We start from the raw sequence: 7,347 nt of genomic DNA, 5'->3' as shown, positions 1-7,347 counted from the left end.
TCGTTCACCCTCGCCACTGTCCGAGGGCGTCCGAAAATACTGAGGTCTGAGTCGGATCCAAAACGCACAAACGTCGGTCCTCACTCCTGGAGGCCTATGTTTCTAAAAACCAGGTTTCTGAAATCTGCGACCTGGTGGCCCAGTGATGTCGGCTACAACTTTTTTTTTCCAGTCTGCTCAAAATTCTCCAGGCATTTTCTGAGCTTTCCTTCACATAGTCCGACTTTTACTTAGTTTCTGACGGAGCCAAAAAAGTCCGGGTTTTTTTGCCCTCCTTATCGTCCCGACTGGAAACTTTAACTTCGTATTTTAAGTCAGAAAATTAAAGTCCTTTTCATCCAGGAGACCGACCCTTCCTGCAAAGCGTCCCAAATGGTCCTTCGTCGTCGGATATCTGTCGGGAAATACCGCTCCATGGAACTGTTTACTTCATCCATCCACTGCACCTGCTGTTCTGACATCAGCATCCGAGAATAGTGTCCCGTACTGGGACATGGTCTGGGTTCTGCCGCTCTCTGGAACTCTGTATTCATCCATGTGTTACACCTGCTGTTCTGACATCAGCATCCGAGAATAGTGTCCCGTACTGGGACATGGTCAGGGATCTCCCGCTGTCTGGAACTGTTTAATTCATCCATCCAGTGCACCTGCCGTTCTGCCATCAGTGTCCGAGAACAGTGCTTCTTCATCGGATATCAGCCGGGATCTCACGCTCTCTGGAACTGTTTCTTTCATCCATCCACCGCACCTGCTGTTCTGCCATCAGTGTCCGACAATAGCGCTTCTTCATCGGATATCAGCCGGGATCTCACGCTCTCTGGAACTGTTTATTTCATCCATCCAGTGCACCTGCCGTTCTGCCATCAGTGTCCGAGAACAGTGCTTCTTCATCGGATATCAGCCGGGATCTCACGCTCTCTGGAACTGTTTATTTCATCCATCCAGTGCACCTGCCGTTCAGCCATCAGTGTCCGAGAACAGTGCTTCTTCATCGGATATCAGCCGGGATCTCACGCTCTCTGGAACTGTTTATTTCATCCATCCAGTGCACCTGCCGTTCAGCCATCAGTGTCCGAGAACAGTGCTTCTTCATCGGATATCAGCCGGGATCTCACGCTCTCTGGAACTGTTTAATTCATCCACCGCACCTGCTGTTCTGCCATCAGTGTCCGACAACAGCGCTTCATCATCGGATAACTGCCGTGAAATACCGCTCTCTGGAACTGTTTATTTCATCCACCGCACATGCTGTTCTGCCATCAGTGTCCGACAACAGCGCTTCATCATCGGATATCTGCCGTGAAATACCGCTCTCTGGATCTGCTCTGTTCTGGCAGGTAATCAGGAAGATTTTAAGTAGATGAGTGTCCGGGAATAGTGGGCCGTTATGGGACTTGGTCTGGGATATCACGCTCTCTGGAACTATGTTCGGTTTATTTCCTTCATCCAGTGCACCTGCTGTTCTGCCATCAGTGTCCGACAATAGCGCGCCGTTCTGGGACTTGGTCTGGGATATCACGCTCTCTGGAACTATGTTCTGTTAATTTCCTTCATCCAGTGCACCTGCTGTTCTGCCATCAGTGTCCGACAATAGCGCTTCATCATCGGATATCTGTCGTGAAATACCGCTCTCTGGAACTGTGTATTAGTCCGTCCGCTGCACCTGCTGTTCTGACATCAGCATCCGAGAATAGTGCGCCGTTCTGGGACATGGTCTGGTCTCTGCCGCTCTCTGGAACTCTGTATTCATCCATGCGTTACACCTGCTGTTCTGACATCAGCATCCGAGAATGGTGTGCCGTTCTGGGACATGGTCTGGGATCTCCCGCTGTCTGGAACTGTGTGTTCATCCATCCACTGCACCTGCTGTTCTGACATCAGCATCCGAGAATAGTGGGCCGTTCTGGGACATGGTCTGGGATCTCCCGCTGTCTGGAACTGTGTGTTCATCCATACGTTACACCTGCTGTTCTGACATCAGCATCCGAGAATAGTGTCCCGTACTGGGACATGGTCAGGGATCTCACGCTGTCTGGAACTGTGTATTCATCCATCCAGTGCACCTGCCGTTCTGCCATCAGTGTCCGAGAACAGTGCTTCTTCATCGGATATCAGCCGGGATCTCACGCTCTCTGGAACTGTTTATTTCATTTATCCACTGCACCTGCTGTTCTGACATCAGCATCCGAGAATAGTGTCCCGTACTGGGACATGGTCAGGGATCTCACGCTGTCTGGAACTGTGTATTCATCCATGCGTTACACCTGCTGTTCTGACATCAGCATCCGAGAATAGTGTGCCGTTATGGGACATGGTCAGGGATCTCACGCTGTCTGGAACTGTGTATTCATCCATCCAGTGCACCTGCCGTTCTGCCATCAGTGTCCGAGAACAGTGCTTCTTCATCGGATATCAGCCGGGATCTCACGCTCTCTGGAACTGTTTATTTCATTTATCCACTGCACCTGCTGTTCTGACATCAGCATCCGAGAATAGTGTCCCGTACTGGGACATGGTCAGGGATCTCACGCTGTCTGGAACTGTGTATTCATCCATGCGTTACACCTGCTGTTCTGACATCAGCATCCGAGAATAGTGTGCCGTTATGGGACATGGTCTGGGATCTCCTGCTCTATGGAACTGTTTACTTCATCCATCCACTGCACCTGCTGTTCTGCCATCAGTGTCCGACAATAGCGCTTCATCATCGGATATCTGCCGTGAAATACCGCTCTCTGGAACTGTTTCTTTCATCCATCCACCGCACCTGCTGTTCTGCCATCAGTGTCTGACAATAGCGCTTCTTCATCGGATATCAGCCGGGATCTCACGCTCTCTGGAACTGTTTATTTCATCCATCCAGTGCACCTGCCGTTCAGCCATCAGTGTCCGAGAACAGTGCTTCTTCATCGGATATCAGCCGGGATCTCACGCTCTCTGGAACTGTTTCTTTCATCCATCCACCGCACCTGCCGTTCTGCCATCAGTGTCCGAGAACAGTGCTTCTTCATCGGATATCAGCCGGGATCTCACGCTCTCTGGAACTGTTTATTTCATCCATCCAGTGCACCTGCCGTTCAGCCATCAGTGTCCGAGAACAGTGCTTCTTCATCGGATATCAGCCGGGATCTCACGCTCTCTGGAACTGTTTATTTCATCCATCCAGTGCACCTGCCGTTCAGCCATCAGTGTCCGAGAACAGTGCTTCTTCATCGGATATCAGCCGGGATCTCACGCTCTCTGGAACTGTTTAATTCATCCACCGCACCTGCTGTTCTGCCATCAGTGTCCGACAACAGCGCTTCATCATCGGATAACTGCCGTGAAATACCGCTCTCTGGAACTGTTTATTTCATCCACCGCACATGCTGTTCTGCCATCAGTGTCCGACAACAGCGCTTCATCATCGGATATCTGCCGTGAAATACCGCTCTCTGGATCTGCTCTGTTCTGGCAGGTAATCAGGAAGATTTTAAGTAGATGAGTGTCCGGGAATAGTGGGCCGTTATGGGACTTGGTCTGGGATATCACGCTCTCTGGAACTATGTTCGGTTTATTTCCTTCATCCAGTGCACCTGCTGTTCTGCCATCAGTGTCCGACAATAGCGCGCCGTTCTGGGACTTGGTCTGGGATATCACGCTCTCTGGAACTATGTTCTGTTAATTTCCTTCATCCAGTGCACCTGCTGTTCTGCCATCAGTGTCCGACAATAGCGCTTCATCATCGGATATCTGTCGTGAAATACCGCTCTCTGGAACTGTGTATTAGTCCGTCCGCTGCACCTGCTGTTCTGACATCAGCATCCGAGAATAGTGCGCCGTTCTGGGACATGGTCTGGTCTCTGCCGCTCTCTGGAACTCTGTATTCATCCATGCGTTACACCTGCTGTTCTGACATCAGCATCCGAGAATGGTGTGCCGTTCTGGGACATGGTCTGGGATCTCCCGCTGTCTGGAACTGTGTGTTCATCCATCCACTGCACCTGCTGTTCTGACATCAGCATCCGAGAATAGTGGGCCGTTCTGGGACATGGTCTGGGATCTCCCGCTGTCTGGAACTGTGTGTTCATCCATACGTTACACCTGCTGTTCTGACATCAGCATCCGAGAATAGTGTCCCGTACTGGGACATGGTCAGGGATCTCACGCTGTCTGGAACTGTGTATTCATCCATCCAGTGCACCTGCCGTTCTGCCATCAGTGTCCGAGAACAGTGCTTCTTCATCGGATATCAGCCGGGATCTCACGCTCTCTGGAACTGTTTATTTCATTTATCCACTGCACCTGCTGTTCTGACATCAGCATCCGAGAATAGTGTCCCGTACTGGGACATGGTCAGGGATCTCACGCTGTCTGGAACTGTGTATTCATCCATGCGTTACACCTGCTGTTCTGACATCAGCATCCGAGAATAGTGTGCCGTTATGGGACATGGTCAGGGATCTCACGCTGTCTGGAACTGTGTATTCATCCATCCAGTGCACCTGCCGTTCTGCCATCAGTGTCCGAGAACAGTGCTTCTTCATCGGATATCAGCCGGGATCTCACGCTCTCTGGAACTGTTTATTTCATTTATCCACTGCACCTGCTGTTCTGACATCAGCATCCGAGAATAGTGTCCCGTACTGGGACATGGTCAGGGATCTCACGCTGTCTGGAACTGTGTATTCATCCATGCGTTACACCTGCTGTTCTGACATCAGCATCCGAGAATAGTGTGCCGTTATGGGACATGGTCTGGGATCTCCTGCTCTATGGAACTGTTTACTTCATCCATCCACTGCACCTGCTGTTCTGCCATCAGTGTCCGACAATAGCGCTTCATCATCGGATATCTGCCGTGAAATACCGCTCTCTGGAACTGTTTCTTTCATCCATCCACCGCACCTGCTGTTCTGCCATCAGTGTCTGACAATAGCGCTTCTTCATCGGATATCAGCCGGGATCTCACGCTCTCTGGAACTGTTTATTTCATCCATCCAGTGCACCTGCCGTTCTGCCATCAGTGTCCGAGAACAGTGCTTCTTCATCGGATATCAGCCGGGATCTCACGCTCTCTGGAACTGTTTCTTTCATCCATCCACCGCACCTGCTGTTCTGCCATCAGTGTCCGACAATAGCGCTTCTTCATCGGATATCAGCCGGGATCTCACGCTCTCTGGAACTGTTTATTTCATCCATCCAGTGCACCTGCCGTTCTGCCATCAGTGTCCGAGAACAGTGCTTCTTCATCGGATATCAGCCGGGATCTCACGCTCTCTGGAACTGTTTATTTCATCCATCCAGTGCACCTGCCGTTCAGCCATCAGTGTCCGAGAACAGTGCTTCTTCATCGGATATCAGCCGGGATCTCACGCTCTCTGGAACTGTTTAATTCATCCACCGCACCTGCTGTTCTGCCATCAGTGTCCGACAACAGCGCTTCATCATCGGATAACTGCCGTGAAATACCGCTCTCTGGAACTGTTTATTTCATCCACCGCACATGCTGTTCTGCCATCAGTGTCCGACAACAGCGCTTCATCATCGGATATCTGCCGTGAAATACCGCTCTCTGGATCTGCTCTGTTCTGGCAGGTAATCAGGAAGATTTTAAGTAGATGAGTGTCCGGGAATAGTGGGCCGTTATGGGACTTGGTCTGGGATATCACGCTCTCTGGAACTATGTTCGGTTTATTTCCTTCATCCAGTGCACCTGCTGTTCTGCCATCAGTGTCCGACAATAGCGCGCCGTTCTGGGACTTGGTCTGGGATATCACGCTCTCTGGAACTATGTTCTGTTAATTTCCTTCATCCAGTGCACCTGCTGTTCTGCCATCAGTGTCCGACAATAGCGCTTCATCATCGGATATCTGTCGTGAAATACCGCTCTCTGGAACTGTGTATTAGTCCGTCCGCTGCACCTGCTGTTCTGACATCAGCATCCGAGAATAGTGCGCCGTTCTGGGACATGGTCTGGTCTCTGCCGCTCTCTGGAACTCTGTATTCATCCATGCGTTACACCTGCTGTTCTGACATCAGCATCCGAGAATGGTGTGCCGTTCTGGGACATGGTCTGGGATCTCCCGCTGTCTGGAACTGTGTGTTCATCCATCCACTGCACCTGCTGTTCTGACATCAGCATCCGAGAATAGTGGGCCGTTCTGGGACATGGTCTGGGATCTCCCGCTGTCTGGAACTGTGTGTTCATCCATACGTTACACCTGCTGTTCTGACATCAGCATCCGAGAATAGTGTCCCGTACTGGGACATGGTCAGGGATCTCACGCTGTCTGGAACTGTGTATTCATCCATCCAGTGCACCTGCCGTTCTGCCATCAGTGTCCGAGAACAGTGCTTCTTCATCGGATATCAGCCGGGATCTCACGCTCTCTGGAACTGTTTATTTCATTTATCCACTGCACCTGCTGTTCTGACATCAGCATCCGAGAATAGTGTCCCGTACTGGGACATGGTCAGGGATCTCACGCTGTCTGGAACTGTGTATTCATCCATGCGTTACACCTGCTGTTCTGACATCAGCATCCGAGAATAGTGTGCCGTTATGGGACATGGTCAGGGATCTCACGCTGTCTGGAACTGTGTATTCATCCATCCAGTGCACCTGCCGTTCTGCCATCAGTGTCCGAGAACAGTGCTTCTTCATCGGATATCAGCCGGGATCTCACGCTCTCTGGAACTGTTTATTTCATTTATCCACTGCACCTGCTGTTCTGACATCAGCATCCGAGAATAGTGTCCCGTACTGGGACATGGTCAGGGATCTCACGCTGTCTGGAACTGTGTATTCATCCATGCGTTACACCTGCTGTTCTGACATCAGCATCCGAGAATAGTGTGCCGTTATGGGACATGGTCTGGGATCTCCTGCTCTATGGAACTGTTTACTTCATCCATCCACTGCACCTGCTGTTCTGCCATCAGTGTCCGACAATAGCGCTTCATCATCGGATATCTGCCGTGAAATACCGCTCTCTGGAACTGTTTCTTTCATCCATCCACCGCACCTGCTGTTCTGCCATCAGTGTCTGACAATAGCGCTTCTTCATCGGATATCAGCCGGGATCTCACGCTCTCTGGAACTGTTTATTTCATCCATCCAGTGCACCTGCCGTTCAGCCATCAGTGTCCGAGAACAGTGCTTCTTCATCGGATATCAGCCGGGATCTCACGCTCTCTGGAACTGTTTCTTTCATCCATCCACCGCACCTGCCGTTCTGCCATCAGTGTCCGAGAACAGTGCTTCTTCATCGGATATCAGCCGGGATCTCACGCTCTCTGGAACTGTTTATTTCATCCATCCAGTGCACCTGCCGTTCAGCCATCAGTGTCCGAGAACAGTGCTTC

The sequence above is a fragment of the Gasterosteus aculeatus genome, unplaced genomic scaffold, assembly GCF_964276395.1.
Source record: "Gasterosteus aculeatus unplaced genomic scaffold, fGasAcu3.hap1.1 HAP1_SCAFFOLD_42, whole genome shotgun sequence".
In the NCBI taxonomy this organism is placed as follows: Eukaryota; Metazoa; Chordata; class Actinopteri; order Perciformes; family Gasterosteidae; genus Gasterosteus; species Gasterosteus aculeatus.
The sequence above is the reverse complement of the archived record's forward strand: the minus strand, read 5'-3'. Positions refer to the sequence as shown.